The sequence below is a fragment of the Salmo salar genome, chromosome ssa28 (assembly GCF_905237065.1).
Source record: "Salmo salar chromosome ssa28, Ssal_v3.1, whole genome shotgun sequence".
Taxonomy (NCBI): Eukaryota; Metazoa; Chordata; class Actinopteri; order Salmoniformes; family Salmonidae; genus Salmo; species Salmo salar.
The window spans coordinates 7,947,864-7,966,871 of NC_059469.1; the positions used below are offsets into that span (position 1 = coordinate 7,947,864).

Below are 19,008 nucleotides of genomic sequence, written 5' to 3' on the forward strand. Positions count from 1 at the left end.
TGTGTGTATTAACTAACTGGAATGTGTGTAGGTAAGGGTCCAGAGACCATCTTTGCGGGGGTGGGGCTGAATGATAATGAGTGGCACACGGTCAGAGTGGTGCGTCGTGGGAAAAGCCTCAAACTCACCGTCGACGACCTGCAACCTGTAGAAGGTAACCATAGCATCTCCCCAACACTGTCAACCCTGACTTTTCAGCCCTAACCTTAACCACTGTCCTCAAACCCATAACCTGCAGACCTGGCTCAAATACATACAAGCACTTGAAGTGTATTTAGCTTACCTGGTCCAATGTAACCAATGGAATATTCCCAAAAGTGCAAACTCCACTCACCCTAGACTCTGGTCAAGCTAAATCAAGCGCACCTCAAGTGTTTGAATGTATTTGACCCCGGTCTGCTAATCTCTCCCCTAACCTCTAACCCCTCCAGGTCAGATGGCAGGCGACCACACCCAGCTGGAGTTCCACAACGTGGAGACAGGCATTGTGACAGAGAAGCGCTTCATGCCCGCTGTGCCCTCCAACTTCATAGGGCACCTGCAGGGCCTCACCCTCAACGGGATGCCTTACATAGACCTCTGTAAGGACAGAGTACACACACCTACACACGCCTTACGCACACCTTACACCAGGGGTGTCAAACATACAGCCCGCAGGCCGGTGGTTTGAGTAAGAAATAGTAATAAATATATATGTGTACAAATACAAAACATTAAGGACACCTGGTCTTTCCATGACATAAACTGACCAGCTGAATCCAGGTGAAAGATGAAAGCTATGATTGCTTATTGATGTCACTTGTTAAATCCACTTCAATCCATGTAGATGAAGGGAAGGAGACAGGTTAAAGAAGGATTTTTAAACCTGAAGACAATTAAGACATGGATTGTGTATGTGTGCCGTTCAGCGGGTGAATGGGCAAGACAAAAACTGTAAGTACATTTGAACAGGGTATGGTAGTAGGTGCCAGGAGCACCAGTTTGGGTCAAGAACTGTAACGCTGTTTTTCACACTCAACAGTTTCCCTTAATGGCCATGTACTCTTACAGTGGCTTGCGAAAGTATTCACCCCCTTGGCATTTTTCCTATTTTGTTCCCTTACAACAAAAATGTATTTTTTGGGGCTTGTATCATTTGATTTACACAACATGCCTACCACTTTGAAGATGCAAAATATTTTTATTGTGAAACAAACAAGAAATAAGACAAAAAAACTGACAACTTGAGCGTGCATAACTATTCACCCCCTTCTCCCCCCCAAAGTCAATACTTTGTAGAGCCACCTTCTGCAGCAATTACAGCTGCAAGTCTCTTGGGGTATATCTCTAAGCTTGGCACATCTAGCCACTGGGATTTTTGCTCATTCTTCAAGGCAAAACTGCTCCAGCTCCTTCCAGTTGGATGGGTTCCGCTGGTGTACAGCAATCTTTAAGTCATACCACAGATTCTCAATTGGATTGAGGTCTGGGCTTTGACTAGGCCATTCCAAGACCTTTAAATGTTTCACCTTATACCACTGGAGTGTTGCTTTAGCAGTATGCTTGGGGTCATTGTCCTGCTGGAAAGTGAACCTCCATCCCAGTCTCAAATCTCTGGCAGACTGAAACAGGTTTTCCTCAAGAATTTCCCTGTATTTAGCGCCATCCATCATTCCTTCAATTCTGACCAGTTTCCCAGTCCCTGCCGATGAAAAACATCCTCACAGTATGATGCTGCCACCACCATGCTTCACTGTGTCCTCGGGGTGATGAGAGGGGTTGGGTTTGCGCCAGGCATTTTCCTTGATGGCCAAAAAGCGCAATTTTAGTGTCATCTGACCAGAGTACCTTCTTCCATATGTTTGGGGAGTCTCACACATGCCTTTTGGTGAACACCAGACATGTTTGCTTATTTCTTTATTTAACCAATGGCTTTTTTTCTGGCCAGTCTTCCATAAAGCCCAGCTCTGTGGAGTGTACAGCTTAAAGTGGTCCTATGGACAGATACTCCAATCTCCGCTATGGAGCTTTGCAGCTCCTTCAGGGTTATCTTTGGTCTCTTTGTTGCCTCTCTGATTAATGCCCTCCTTGCCTGGTCCATGAGTTTTGGTGGGCGGCCCTCTCTTGGCAGGTTTATTGTAGTGCCATATTCTTTCCATTTTTTAATAATGGATTTAACGGTACTCTGTGGGATTTTCAAAGTTCCGGATATTTTTTTATAGCCCAACCCTGATCTGTACTCCTCCACAACTTTGCCCCTGACCTGTTTAGGGAGCTCCTTGGTGTTCATGGTGCCACTTGCTTGGTGATGCCCCTTGCTTAGTGGTGTTGCAGTCTCTGGGGCCTTTCAGAACAGGTGTATATATACTGAGATCATGTGACAGATCATGTGACACTTAGATTGCACACAGGTGGACTGTTTAACCAATTATGTGACTTCTGAAGGTAATTGGTTGTACCAGATCTTATTTAGGGGCTTCATAGCAAAGGGGTTGAATACATATGCACACACCGCTTTTCCGTTTTAGATCTTAAAAAATGTAATGTAACAAGTTCTTATTTTCATTTCACTTTACCAATTTGGACTATTTTGTGTATGTCCATTACATGAAATCCAAATAAAAATCCATTTAAATTACAGGTTGTAATGCAACAAAATAGGAGAAATGCCAAGGGGGATGAATACTTTTGCAAGGCACTGTATAATCTCCACCGGCACAGCCAGAGGAGGACTGGCCACCCCTCAGAGCCTGGTTCATCGCTATGTTTCTTCCTAGGTTTCTGCCTTTCCAAGGAGTTTTTCCTAGCCACCGTGCTTCTACATCTGCATTGCTCTTTGGGATTTTAGGCTGGGTTTCTGTATAAGCACTTTGTGACATCTGCTGATGTAAAAAGGGCTTTATAAATACATTTGATTGATTGATTGATTGATATCCCATGTGTATCAAGAATGGTCCAACCCCAAAGGACATCCAGCCAACTTGAGTCAACATGGGCCAGCATCCCTGTGGAATGCTTTCAACACCTTGTAGAGTTCATGCCCCGACAAATTGAGGCTGTTCTGAGGGGAAAAGGGGGGTGCAACTCAATATTAGGAAGGTGTTCTTAATGTTTTATACACTCAGTGGGAGAAAACAACTCAAAATACTTTACAATGACTAAAACCAAATCGAAACTGTGTAGGAGGGATAATGGACATTTTGTATATTCATACTGTTTATTGACTGCGTCCAGCTTGCTAATAATCACCAAAATGAAAGCTAGACAGTCAGGGAGCATCGAAAATTCCCAAAACGATGGATAGAGGACTATTTTCTGAAAATGTTCACAGCGAGGAAATATGGCCAATCTTTTGTGCGGCTCTCCGGACCTTGTTGAAGGCTGAATGCGGCCCCCAGGGCAAAATTTGTTTGACACCCCTGCCTTACACACACCTCACCCTCAACGGCATGCCTAGACCTCTGTAAGAACAGAGTATTCAACTACCAACACTATTTATACCCACACACCTTAACACCTTAAACATACACAACTGCACTTATGCTGAATGACACGCCGCACATAGACCGTTGTAAAACCAGAGTACAGACACCTTACATGCACCTCACGCTGGTAGGCATTCCCTATAGACCTCTGTAAGCATAGAGAACATACGCCTACACACACCTTACACACACATACAGTGCCAGCGGAAAGTATTCAGACCCCTTGACTTTTTCCACATTTTGTTATGTTACAGCCTTATTCTAAAATGGATTAAACTCATTGTTTTCCTCATCAATCCAAACAATACCCCACAACGACAAAGAAAAAACAGGTTTTTAGAAATGTTAACAAATGTATTAATATTAATAAACAGAAATCCTTTATTTCGATAAGTATTCAGACCCTTTGCTAGTAGACTCGAAATTAAGCTCAGGTGCATCCTGTTTCCATTGATCATCCTTGAGATGTTTCTACAACTTAAATGGAGTCTACCTGTGGTAAATTCAATTGATTCGACATGATCTGGAAAGGCACACACCTGTCTATATAAGGTCCCACAGTTGACAGTGCATGTCAGAGCAAAAACCAAGCCATGAGGTCAAAGGAATTGTCCGTAGAGATCCGAGACAGGATTGTGTCGAGGCACAGATCTGGGGAAGGCTACCAAAACATGTCTGCAGCATTGAAGGTCCCCAAGAACACAGTGGCCTGCATCATTCTTAAATAGAAGAAGTTTGGAACCACCAAGACCCTTCCTAGAGCTGGCCACCCGGCCAAACTGAGCAATTGGGCGAGATAGGACTTGTTTAGGGAGGTGACCAAGACCCTGACGGTCACTCTTACAGAGCTCCAGAGTTCCTCTGTGGAGATGGGAGAACCTTCCAGAAGGACAACCATCTCTGCAGCACTCCACCAATCAGGCCTTTATGGTAGAGTGTCCAGACGGAAGCCACTCCTCAGTAAAAGGCACATGACAGCCCGCTTGGAGTTTGCCAAAAGGCACCTAAAGGACTTTCAGACCATGAGAAACAAGATTCTCTGGACTGATGAAACCAAGATTGAGCTCTTTGACCTGAATGCCAAGCGTCACGTCTGGAGGAAACCCTCCACGATCCCTACGGTGAAGGATGGTGGTGGCAGCATCATGTGGTGTGGATGTTTTTCAGCGGCAGGGACTGGGAGACTAGTAAGGATCGAAGGAAAGCTAAATGGAGCAAAGTACAGAGAGATCCTTGATGAAAACTTGCTCCAGAGAACTCAGGACCTCAGACTGGGTCGAATGTTCACCTTCCAACAGAACAATAACCCTAAGCACACAGCCAAGACAATGCAGGAGTGGCTTCAGGAGTGGCCCAGCCAGAGCCCGGACTTGAACCCCATCTAACATCTCTGGTGAGACCTAAAAATGGCTGTGCAGTGATGCTCCCCATCCAACCTGACAGAGCTTGAGAGGATCTGCAGAAAATAATGGGAGCTCCCCAAATATAGGTGCGCCAAGCTTGTAGCGTCATACCCAAGAAGACTCGAGGCTGTAATCGCTGCTAAAGGTGCTACAACAAAGTACTCAGTAAAGTTTAGCAAAAATTTCTAAAAACCTGTTTTTGCTTTGTCATTATGGGGTATTGAGGGTACATTTATAAGGGGGGGAAATGATGTAATCAATTTTAGAATAAAGCTTTAACGTAACAAAATGTGGAAAGAGTCAAGGGGTCTGATTACTTTCTGAATGCACTGTACTTGAATCAATGTGTAGACATGCCTACACACACCTCACCCTCAACGGCATGCCCTACGTAGACCTCTGGAAGGACAGAGCACACACCTACACACACAACTTATACCCACACACAAACCTTACACATACAGTGCCTTCAGAAAGTATTCACACCCCTTGACTTTTTCCACATTTTGTTGTGTCCGGAAGTGGCATTACAATGGATTTAATTGTCAACGATTTACTCAAAATACTCTGTTATGTCAAATTGTATAAAAAATGTGAACATTTGTAAAAAAAAAAAAAAATGAAAATGAAAATAAAACACTAAGATATCTTGATTAGATAAGAATTCAACCCCTCGAGTCAATACAGAATGACCTCTTTCTGCGTAAGTCTGGATTGTGCAACATTTGCACATTATTATTTTCTAAATTCTTCAAGCTCTGTCAAATTGTTGTTGATCATTGCTAGACAACCATGTGTAGGTCTTGCCATAGATTTTCAAGACCATTTAAGTCAAAACTGTAACTCAGCCACATTCACTGTCTTTTTGGTAAGCGACTCCAGTGTAGATTTGGCCTTATGTTTTAGGTTATTGTCCTGCTGAAAGGTGAATTAATCTCCCAGTATCTGACTGAACCAGGTTTTTCTCTAGGATTTTGCCTGGGCTTAGCTCCATTCCTTTTGTTTTATCCTGAAAAACTCCCCAGTCCTTAATGGTTACAAGCATACCCATAACGTGATGCAGCCACCACTATGCTTGAAAATATGCAGAGTGGTACTCAGTACTGTGTTGTATTGGATTTGCCCCAAACATAAGACTTTGTATTCAGGACAAAATGTTAATTTCTTTGCCACATTCTTTTGAAATATTACTTTAGTGCCTTGTTGCAAACAGGATGCATGTTTTGGAATATTTTGTATTCTGTACAGGCTTCATTCTTTACACTCTGTCAGTTAAGTTAGTAATGATCCATCCTCAGTTTTCTCCTATCACAGCCATTAAACTCTGTATCTTTATTAAACTCACCATTAGCCTCATGGTGAAATCCCTGATTGGTTTCTTTCCTATCTGGCAAACGAGGTAGGAAGGACGTCTGTAGTGAATGGGTATAGTGATACACCATCCAAAGTGTAATGAATAACTTCACCATGCCCATAGGGATATTTCATGTCTGCTTTTTCCCCCCTATCTAACCGTAGGTTTCCTTCTTTGCAAGGCATTGGAAAACCTCCCTGGGGTTGAATCTGTTTGAAATGTACTGCTCAACTGAGGGACCTTACAATTATCTGTATGTGTAGGGTACAGAGATGAGGTAGTCATTCAAAAATCATGTTAAACACTATTATTGCTCATTGAGTGAGTCCATGCAACTTATTATGTGACTTGGTACTTATTACTTATTTATTTACTACTCACATATTTAGGCTTACCATATCAAAGTAGTTGAATACTTCAGGTTTTCATTTTCTATTCATTTGTAAACATTTCAAAAACATAATTCTACTTTAACATTATGGGGTATTGTGTGTAGGCCAGTGATGACAAAAATCTCAATTTGAACCATTTTAAATTCAGGCTGTAACACAACAAAATATGGAAAAAGTCAAGGTGTGTGAATGCTTTCTGAATGCACTGTACACAACTGCACACACCTCATGCTGAATGACACTGTAAGACCAGAGTACACACACACACACACACACACACACACATCTCATCCTTGGTCATCTTGATCCTAGGTAAAAATGGTGACATCGACTATTGCGAACTGAACGCTGTGATTGGTTATAAGAGCATCGTGGCGGACCCGGTCACGTTCAGGTCACGGTCGAGCTACGTGACCCTGCCCACTCTCCAGGCCTACTACTCCATGCACCTGTTCCTCCAGTTCAAAACCACCTCACCTGACGGACTCATACTCTACAACAGAGGAGACGGAAACGACTTCATAGTGGTGGAGCTGGTCAAAGGGTACGGCATAATTACTTACTTAACTACCTATTGATACTATAGTCTGTCTACAACTGATACCGTACAACAGAGGATAACTAACTAGCTACCTACCTATAGCTACTATTTACATTACAGATACTGTATAACAGAGGTAACTAACTAGCTAACTACCTATAGCTACTATTTACATTACAGATACTGTACAACAGAGGATAACTTACTAGCTAACTACCTATAGCTACTATTTACATTACAGATATTGTATAACAGAGGATAACTAACTAGCTAACTAACTACCTATAGCTACTATTTACATTACAGATACTGTACAACAGAGGATAACTAACTAGCTAACTAACTACCTATAGCTACTATTTACATTACTGATACTGTACAACAGAGGAGATTGAAATTGCTTGGTGAAGGGACATGTCAGTGGGACAACTATCGACTACTCATGGATATACAGTTCATATTATAATATTGTAATCCTAATCATCCTCCCCAGCTACCTCCACTACGTGTCTGACCTGGGGAACGGGGCACACCTGATCAAAGGGAACTCCAACTCTCCTCTGAATGACAACCACTGGCACAACGTGCTCATATCCAGAGACACCAACAACCTGCACACTGTTAAGATAGACACTAAGGTCACTACACAGACCACTATGGGGGCCAAGAACCTGGATCTCAAAGGTAACACACACACACACTGTACATACCATACTACCCTTCTACTACTATGGAATCTCTCTGCCTCAGTCCTTGTTCCCTAACAGCAGAGGGCAGTACTGTCAGCTAAGAGAGAGACAGATATTGTTGCATGGAGCTGTCACTCAAGTTATGCTGTGTTCCTATAGGTGACCTGTACGTAGGGGGAGTGGCTAAGGAGATGTACAGGGACCTTCCCAAGCTCGTCCACTCCCGGGAAGGCTTCCAGGGTTGCTTAGCAACCGTTGACCTTAACGGCCGACTACCCGACCTGCTGGCCGATGCTCTAGCTACCACCGGACAAGTGGAGAGGGGCTGTGAAGGTACAAACACACACACAGGTACACACACACACACACACACACACACACAAACCATGAGTACCTACACAAAAAAAGTATAGAGAGACACACACATACCAGGACTTTCTCCTTACCATTGCATATCATAGCATTTTTTAAAACTCATTCCTTCACTCTTGCTCCAGCTAACAGCTGTTTTTATTACGTTGGAGATTATCCCCCTTGTTTTGGCATCTGGCTTTCTCTTCCCTCTTTCTCTCTCTTTTGCTCTCTCTGTTTTTTTGTTCTTTCTTTTTTTTACAGGCATTTCTATGCTTTGTTTTTACTAACCATCTAACATATTTTGCTTGTCGTTGTTTTGTTTTTGTTTTCGGCTGACGAAAGTTGCATTGATGAAAGCTGACTTGCAAGGTAGATCGCTCTGTGTGTGCGTGTATGTGCCTGTGTGCGCTTGTGATCGACTGGGTTCGAACCTGGGTCTCCTGCGCACCACACGTCTGTGTTAGCCTACTAAGCTAAAGTTTAGGCATTAGCTCAGCTAACGTATGTGCTCAGGTCTCAGACAAGGGTACTCATTACGCAAGCCACCTCGGTTACACTTGTGGGTGCATGTGTGTGGTGTGTTCTGACGTAACCTGTCCAGGTCACCGTAGTGACATCCTCCCCTCAGTGACACCATTACTGTTTAATTTAGACCACACACCCTGCACCTCCTTCACTTGGAAGCATGATTCTAACCCCACCCCCTGCTTCTAACCCCACCCTCTTCTGTTTGACCTCTCCCTCCCTGTATCTAACCTAGGGCTGGCCTACCTCATGGACAGCTACAGGATGTCCAGTGAATTGGAATTCCAATTCAACAATCCAAAAGTGCTATTCATTTTCAATGAGGATCAACTCTTAAAGGAATGATTCACAAACATTTTGGAATTAATATGTTTTTACTTGTTGATTTAACCAGAGCATTTTTAAGGGCTTATTCTGATTATTTTCTTACTTTCAGCAGCCTCTGGTTGACATTAGCCTTCATCGTTTAGAAGTTAAAGGATTTGTCTTTCCAGGTCCCAGTACTACCTGTCAGGAAGACTCTTGCTCCAATCAGGGCGTGTGTTTGCAGCAGTGGGAGGGATTTAGCTGTGATTGCAGTATGACATCATTCGGAGGACCACTCTGCAATGACGGTGAGTCACTTTATTTTTCTATTCCTATGACCTATTTCCTGTTTACTACTTTCAATTTCCTGTTTACTACATCCTTTTTCTGCTCATTTGACAACAAGTCATGTAAATCTGTTGTTCACAGCGGGGACCACGTATATCTTTGGTCGTGATGGGGGTGTGATTGTGTACACCTGGCCTCCTAACGAGCGCCCCAGTACACGGGCTGACCGGCTCGCGCTGGGCTTCAGCACACAGCAGAAACACGCTACCCTGCTACGGGTCGACAGCGCCTCGGGACTGGGGGACTATCTACAGCTACAGATAGTAAGGAGTACATTGTTTAACACTGGCCTCTACAAAATCCCTGTGGAACTGCGCTCTGTCTACCTCGAATCAGCACTCTGCTACCCTACCAACTATAAATCCCTTTCTCCCTTCCTATCCTCTTTCTCTATCCCTTTCTGTCCCTCGATCTCTCTCTCTCTGTGTCTATTTTTCACTCCTCAGGATAAAGGAAATATTAGGGTAGTGTTTAATGTGGGAACAGATGACATCAACATTGAAGAGACTGCTAAATTCGTTAATGATGGGAAGTACCACATAGTTCGGTTTACCCGCAGCGGAGGCAACGCAACCCTGCAGCTGGACGACTTGCCAATCATAGAGCGTTACCCCTCAGGTAAGGACCGACCATAGCCTACACCCGCCTGTCACAGCCAATCACACTACAGGACTTCGCTTTACTTCCTGAATAAAAGGAAGTGACTATATACCGTAACTGTTTCTTTCAGTATTAATATAAGGATGTTGTAATGTTGCTGTTTCTGATGTTATTACTACATCATAGCTACGTTACTATTAGGACTTTTGTTATGACTTGCTGAAGATCAAATGTCTATGTTATGATGTAATTTTCCTGTTAAAACATAAAAAATGAAATATGTAGTAACACTTCCCCTGTTGCCTTGACTCCAGGGAGTCTGTACTGACATGACTGGTCATTTATGTTGCTATGTTAAATAGTGTGATACGTAAATGAGCCATGTAAACATTTAATACAGGTAGTAGTTGTGTTTTATTTAAAAAATAAAATAATAGCCATTGGGGCATTTGGCCAAACAGCAACACAATAAACGTTTCATTTTCTGAGTAAACTAGACTGAAAAAAAATGAAAAAAAGAGAAAAAATGATTGTATTTGATTTTTTTTGCATTGGGTTTTTCAACATTTGTTGTTGTTTTTATATAAAAGTAGTAATCTTATATTTTCGAGAGTTATTTAGTTAGATGTTAGCTAAACGGCTAAACACTAGACAGAGAGGTGTATAAGGGTTGATCTGTTAGCTTTAACAATGATTATCGTTATTATTCTGTTGTTTTATCAAACTCTCTAAACTCCTGTCTGTCAGATGATAATTAACTGTTTAAATGTCTCCTTAAATCAAAGCCCATGAACAGAAAGTCAATGTCCGCTCGATGGTTGCTGCTCCTGATCGTAACTCTTATTGAAATGAAGACACAGCGACAATGATCGGACCGACTAACAGGACCTTGGTCAGGACTTTGACTTTCTCTTCATGGCTGTTCATTTTGTTGTCCAGCTCCTGTGCCAGGTGTTGATGTGCGTAATTACTGTGTTTTCATCTTTAAATTAAAGGCAACATTGATAACGAGCGCCTGGCCATCGCTAGACAGAGAATCCCCTATCGACTCGGTCGAGTAGTTGACGATTGGCTATTCGACAAAGGTAAAAACATCATTAAAATTACTTAAAACTTTTAGCTTAAAAGTCAACCTGAAGCAAGTTGAAACTGTGACCATCAACTAACATCTAAAATTATAAATTCATAACTAAGTTTAAACATAGTAGCTGTTAGAGTGTAATATTGTCAGACTGTGTAAACTGTAGTGTAACTGTACTGTTCTGTAATACACTACTTCACTGTAAACTGTAGCTAGAGAGAAAGCTTGATAATACCAGGTTAAAGGGACAATGGGAAGATTAATCTGAATAAATGTGAAACTAGTACAGATAAAAAGGGCTTTATTAAGATTCTGTCATAATGCTGTTTCTCCAATTGTAAACATTTAAAGGTTTCACTTTAGAATAACTCCTCGTAATAAAACATTTATAACGGATTAGTAAATAGTTTATTCATCATTTATTAATCATTATTCCATTCATAAGATGTTTAATATAGGTCCTTATAAACCATTCGTTAAGTCTTGTTTCGTGGCCTGATGAAAGTGTAGAATAATTGTACTTTATAAATAGTTTCTAAATGTTTTGAGTGACCAGTGTAATTTCTCACAAAAAGATGGACATGCCATTGGTAGACATTCCAACAGTACCTGATGTTCCTTAAAGGTCCAATGCAGTCATTTTTATCTCAATATAAAAACCTTTCTGGGTAACAATTAAGTACCTTACTGTGATTGTTTTCAATTAAAATGGTCAAAAATAACCAAAAATAGCTTTTCAGCAAAGAGCAATTTCTCAAACAAGAATGTAGCTACGACTGTCTGGGAGTGGTCTGAGTGGGGAGGGGAAAACAGAACAGTAAGGTACATTGTTACCCAGAAATGATTTTAGGCTGTATTGAGATACAAAATGCCTGCATTGGACCTTTAAATGCTTTCAGTGCTTCAGTCTTTTACCACAGACTATGTTCACACATGGCTTTGTTTGGCTGCACCTTTACTGGGCTTTTAAAGGTAGTAACTCTTTAAACGTAATTGAATAGTTCAGCACAATAATGTATTCAGATATTTGTTTCCTTACCTCGTAAGCAGTCTATGGACTGCTCTTCATCTTTCATGGAATCATTCTGCGCATAAACCGGAATCTATTGCGACGGCATGGAATGTGTAGGATAACAAGCAGCCGTAATTCTGGTGTTTGGGTTTCCGTCACTGGTTATTTGGCCGTACCAGGATTGGGTGAAAGCGGTGCTTAAACTTTGACTGCTTCATGCATGTGGGGAAATTAGCGGGTGGGCCTTTGGCTGAGGGTTTCCTTTTGCCAGTTTGTCGATTTCTAACATGTATGGACTCACTCAGCTGACCAAATTCTAAGATCACACTGCTCTAAGGAGTGACTGCAATCCACACTTTTGTTTTGGTAGAAAAGTCACTGCCAAGAAATGCTTATGTTACCATTTTCGGGATTTTTTTTACACATTACAATTGTGTGACTTTTGGAATAAAATGTTCAATATATTTTCTTGAACATCCTCTTTATTTAGTGCTGGTTGTTTAACCACTGATATGTCATAGGGGACATTTTGAGACCTTAAGGAACATCAGGCGCTGCTGGAATGTCTACCAATGGCATGTGTTTTGTGCGAAATTACACCGGTCACTCAAAATGTTTATGAAGTATCTATAAAGTATAAACAGCCCACACTTAAGACGAGGCCATGCAAAGAGTTAACTAATGATTAGTAAATGCTTCATAAGAACATATATTACACATCTTCTGAATGATCTTATGAATCATTATTAAACACTTTAAAAGTTGTTTAGAAATGTGTGAATAACTAGGTTACTGAAATGTACAAATGTGGGAGTAATGATTAATAAATGATGAATAGACTATTTACTAATCCGTTATAAATGCTTTATTACGTGGAGTTATTCTAAAGTGATACCACATATCAATGTTGAACATCATATAGTCAAAGTAAAGTTCATAATCAGATATTACTTGTAAGACTTGAGAGATGTTAAATGCACTGTTTCTTTTTATTAACCTCTTCAACTTCAGCAGAGCTCCTTTAAATACCTGAAGTCCCTTTAACAGTGACCAGAGACAGAGCTATGACCTGTGCATGCTTCATAGAGCTTCATATGGCTTTATAATGCTTCATTCAGCTTCTTAGGGCTTCATAAGGCTGTAATAACCATATTTGAGGGAAAACAATCGATATGTCCGATCAACATGACGACTTGCTCCTGATGCGTCTCCAAGAGCATCTCATGTCCTCTCTCTTCATCCTACTCTTCCTTTCATCCTCCTTCATCGTCTTCTTTTCCTCCTCCTCTCTTCCTCCAGCCCGCCATTCCACAGTACATCTCAGCCTTTGGTCGTGTCCCACATCATACTTACAACACGCTAACATTACGATTAAGTGTATATTATCGTCACACCGACGACTCATATGTATGCGTGTGTGTGTCTGTGTGTGTGTGTGTGTGTGTGTGTGTGTGTGTGTGTGTGTGTCCAGGCCGCCAGCTGACCATCTTCAACAGCCAGACGACGGTGACGGTGGGAAGAGGAAAGGAAGCAGGTCAGTTCCAGGGTCAGATGGCCGGTCTCTACTACAACGGACTGAAGATACTCAACATGGCCGCCGAAGGACACGCCCACATCCGCCTCGAGGGCAGCACGCGATTGGTTGGGGACATGCCCTCCTCCATCACGCCCCAATCCAGCGCTGCCGCCGGGGCAAACCGATCAGACCCCGCCGCCAATGCTGGCGACATCACCACGACAACCGCCACAAACAGGAAACAAGGAGGAGGAACTACGCAGCAGGTAGGAAACTAACTATGACACTAAGGCATAAAAAGGCTAATTAAGCAATTCATAACCTCACAGATATAGATACTATAAACTGTATCTGCTATCACCAGTCAGGAGGTTATGGTGAACAGGCTCTCTTTGTTTGTGATTGAGAGGGATTCTGGGTTATGAAATAGTCTGTCGCACTCTGAAAAATAATAATTTCCAATGATGCGAGTTGCCATGGAGATAGTGAACCCTCTTAGGTATTCTCTCTCTCTCTCTCTCTCTCTCTCTCTCTTTCTCTCACTCTCTCGTGCTCCATAGTGTATACCTCCTTTGTGTATACCTCAGACATAAATAATGGAATGCAGAGCTGTGAGCAGAGCCTCAGGCATCAATAATAGATCTAGATGGATGGAGAGGTTTGAGTGATGGAGTGAGACACAGTGTTCCTTTTTACACCTCAGACGTGTGTGTGTGTAGTTGGTGGTGTAACTGGTTTGCAGAGAGCATTGCAAATGAGTCAGTATCCCAAGATGGGAACTAGGTCAGACAGAATGTATGCTCGATATGCTGCAGTGTGTGTGTGCATGCGTGTGTGTGTGTGTGTGTGTGTTGCAGTGAGAGTGTGTTTAATAAGAAACACTGATCTGCTGCTGGGGTTACCTAGCAACCAAGCTGTATTCAACAAGTGTTCATGGACACACACAAACATATAGAGGTAACATGTAGGCTGTACTTAGTTACAGTCGGTTGCAGCAGAGGGAGGAGCAGTGAAACCACTTAATGGTGGATCAGATCAAGTAATCGATTTTGTGTACGTGTGACGTGTGTGTGTGTGTGCGCGCGTGGCGTGTGTGTGAGTTTGAGTGTGTTTGATGTGTTTCTTCCTGCTGCCCTGAGTTTAGTGAGACTCTCTCCTAGGAAGTCAGAGTTATTAATAATGTAAAAGAGTGTGTGTGCTTCAGGGCTCTGTGTTTTGCTACAGTCTGCTCTGACTCACTTTGCTCAGTTTAGTTTGGATGTTATCGGTGTGTGTGTGTGTGTGTGTGTTTTTTTGTGTGTGTGCGTGCGTGTGTCCGTGTGTGTGTCCATGTGTGTTATATGGGTAGAAGCAACTGTAGCAATCTGTCTCCTCCCTCTATCTCTCTCTCTCTCTCTCTCTCTCTCTCTCTCTCTCTCTCTCTCTCTCGCTCTCTCTCTCTCTCTCAGCAGTGATAGGTAGTTAGTGTATCAGTACATATGCAGAATAGCTCCTCTTCTCTCCGTGCTGACAGAGCTGTAGCCAACAGTGTGTGTGTGTGTGTGTTGAAGTAGAACAATGGCTGCACAGCGGAAGCAATAGAGCAGTGTGTGTACACCGTGTGTGTGTGTGTGTTATGTGTGAGCTAGGCAGTCAGGCAGGCATGGACGCTCGCTGGCATTGTTCGGCTGCTCAGGTACTGATTTTACTCCTTCAGCATGATACCATCTTTCGCCTTCATCTCTCCATCTCTCCCTTGTCTGTCTCCCGCTTTCTTTCGTTATCTGTCTCTTTCCTTTTCGATTTTCTCTTCCCCTCTTTCTTTATCTCTCGCTCTCTACCTTTCTTCATCTGTGCTGGAAGGTGGCATGCATCGCTGCTAGACAAAGAGAGGGAGAGATAAGGCTGTAGAGGAGAGACGGAAGACGGAGAGAAAAAGAGATGAGGCTATAGGAAGAGGTTGGCATGCATTGTTCAGGAGTGTGTGTGCATCAGTGGAACAGACTTGGCTCACTTTTAATTGGCAACTTAAAAGGCTGTGGTTTGATTGGCAGGTCTGTAGTTTGATTGACATGTGAGTAGTGGTCAGCTGACTCCGTTTGGAGTCTAGAATGAGTTGGAGTCATTAGAATCAGCCTGGAATACAATTTGGAGGGGTTACAGTTAAAGGTGTCGAAAAGGCATTCATCTGAAGATACACATCTGCTTACAGTTGCTCTTGACCAATCACGCTCAGGCAATTGGGATCATGGGCACCCTATAAGCAGACAGCGTAATGTTTACTTTTCTCCCGGGATTTTTGATTGTCTAATTAGCAAAAGTGAAATCTATCACATCATTGCAAGAAGTGCCTGGCTGATGTAGCCATTAATGTGAGGTTAGCTTCTATAGTGCCTTTTACTAGACTTCTATAGTGCTGCATTTCTGTTATCTTGGGATGCATTACTCTAAATGTATTTGCATAGATTTTTTGTGAGGGTGTTTATGGGTTCTAGTCCCGTTCTATGTTGGGTTCTAGACCTGTTCTAGATTTGGTTCTGCTGTTCTCTCCATTCCCCATACTGAGGTTAGTTATGACTACTGCAATGCATCACTCTCCCGTTTTAATACACCGCGGACTCTCAGTGTGGGTTTAAAACACGCACTCACACTCTCGCTCCCACACAAACACACACGCTTATGCGCACACACACACATTTCTCAGCTGTAAAGTCGAAGCAGGCGATGTTTAACAAACTCATGAATATGCACATTCGATTAGCATGATGTTAACTTAAGCTGCAACACTTTGATGTCTCCTTTCTTCTCTCCTCGTGCTTTTCCTTGTCCTACCCTTTGTCCCTTTCTCCCTCTATGACTCTCTTCCTCCATCTCTTTCTCTTCTTCCATCTGTCTCTCTCTCAACACAGCTCTTTCTTTTTCTCTCCCTATCTCCATTACTTACATCACTCTCTCTCTCTCTTCCTCTCTCTCTCTCTCTCTCTCTCTCTCTCTCTCTCTCTCTCTCTCTCTCTCTCTCTATCACTCTCTCTCTCTCTGGGAAAGAACACGGAACGCTAGTCTTCTGTCATATACGGAGTCCAGATTAACGCCCTGATAATCTCTCTCTTTCTGTCTGGTGGTGAGTGCCAGTGTTTCAGGTCTCTCAGTGAAACACGCCCTTCGTTTTAACGGCCTGAACTTAGAGTTGCCATGGCAACAGGCGGGAGAGTAGGAGAAGAGAGAGGGCGCTGCCATAGAGAGAAAGGGTGGAGGACGAGAGAAAGTGGAGAGGCATTGTTCGGCTGAGAGAGAGTGAGGAAGGAGGGGGGTTGGCCAAAGGAGCATCTTCCCAACTTGTGTTGCTCAGAGAGCAGGGCATGGACATGAAGGGTTCATAGTTACTGCTCATACACTGTTGGTTAGTTACTTTATTATAGTCCTCAGAGATCAGCAATCAGCACATCGGTGGACCACTATACATAGAGGGAAGAGGAAGGAGAGAGGGGAGGAAGAAAGTGGGAAGGAATGTGGGAGAAGATAGGGAAAAGGAGGAAGGGGAGAGCCAGAGAAGGAGAGAGGAGGAGGAGGATATGATTAGATCCCAGCTCGTAACCAACACCTCTCTCCTCCTCTTCTCTCTATCTCACTTCTGTTCTCTCGCTTTCTCTCCGCCTCTCTCTTCACAATTTTGCAGTTTGGAAGTTGCCAGGACTCAGGGAAAAAAAACATATAGATTTCTGAAAATCAAAAATGTGTTTGACTTCAAGTTGAGAGTTTTGTGTTCTGTTTGCAGAATGAGAGGAGAAAATACTTCACCTGTCTATAACACGCACATGAAAGGCTCCAGTGATCCATAAGTATTACAAAAAACACTAGTGTGTGTTTAATGATATATTGTCTCTCTCCAGTCGACAGACGACCTGCTGGTGGCATCAGCTGAGTGTCCCAGTGATGACGAAGACATTGACCCATGTGACCCCAGCTCTGGTAATACACACCATATACAGTACATACTACTACTATGCTACCACACTACTACCCTCACACACTAACAGTATGACTAGTACACTGGATAAACATTTACTAACCTCAAACACTAACAGTATGGCTAGTAGACTGGAGAAACATGTACTACCCTCACACACTAACAGTATGGTTAGTAGACTGGAGAAACATTTACTACCCTCACAAACTAACAGTATGGCTAGTAGACTGGAGAAACATTTACTACCCTCACACAAAAACAGTATGGCAGGTAGACTGGATTAATATTTACTAACCTCACACACTAACAGTATGTCTAGTAGACTTGATAAACATGTACTACCCTCACACACCAACAGTATGGCTAGTAGACTTGAGAAACTTTTACTTCACTTACATACTATCATTATGGATAGTAGACTAGAGAAACATTTACTAACCTCACAGACTAACAGTATGGCTTGTAGACTAGAGAATAATTTACTAGCCTCACACACTAACAGTATGGCTAGCAGACTGGAGAAACTTTTACTACCCTCACACACTAACAGTATGGCTAGTAGACTGGAGACATATTTACTACCCTCACAGACTAACAGTATGGCTAGTAGACTGGATAAACATTTACGACCCTCACACACTAACAGTATGGCCAGTAGACTGGAGAAACATTTACTACCCTCACACACTAACAGTATGGCTAGTAGACTGGAGAAACATTTACTACCCTCACACACTAATAGTATGGCCAGTAGACTGGAGAAACATTTACTACCCTCACACACTAACAGTATGGCTAGTAGACTGGAATAACATTTACTACCCTCACACACTAACAGTATGGCTAGTAGATTATAGAAACATTTACTACCCTCACACACCAACAGTATGGCTAGTAGACTGGAGAAACATTTACTACCCTCACACACTAACAGTATGGCTAGTAGACTGGAGAAACATTTACTACCCTCACACACTAACAGTATGGCTAGTAGACTGGAGAAACATTTACTACCCTCACACACTAACAGTATGGCTAGTAGAATGTAGAAACATTTACTACCCTCACACACTAACAGTATGGCTAGTAGACTGGAGAAACATTTACTACCCTCACACACTAACAGTATGGCTAGTAGACTGGAGACATATTTACTACCCTCACAGACTAACAGTATGGCTAGTAGAATGGATAAACATTTACGACCATCACACGCTAACAGTATGGCTAGTAGACTGGAGAAACATTTACTACCCTCACACACTAACAGTATGGCTAGTAGACTGGAATAACATTTACTACCCTCACACACTAATAGTATGGCTAGTAGACTGGAGAAACATTTACTACCCTCACACACTAACAGTATGGCTAGTAGACTGGAGAAACATTTACTACCCTCACACACTAACAGTATGGCTAGTAGACTGGAGAAATATTTACTACCCTCACACACTAACAGTATGGCTAGTAGACT

The 19,008-nt window shown here is 42.5% G+C and overlaps 1 pseudogene; it reads left to right on the plus strand.

The window, feature by feature from the left end:
* LOC106589402 (neurexin-1a-like) overlaps positions 1-19,008 on the plus strand; it is a 95,910-nt pseudogene that overhangs the window by 35,494 nt on the left and 41,408 nt on the right.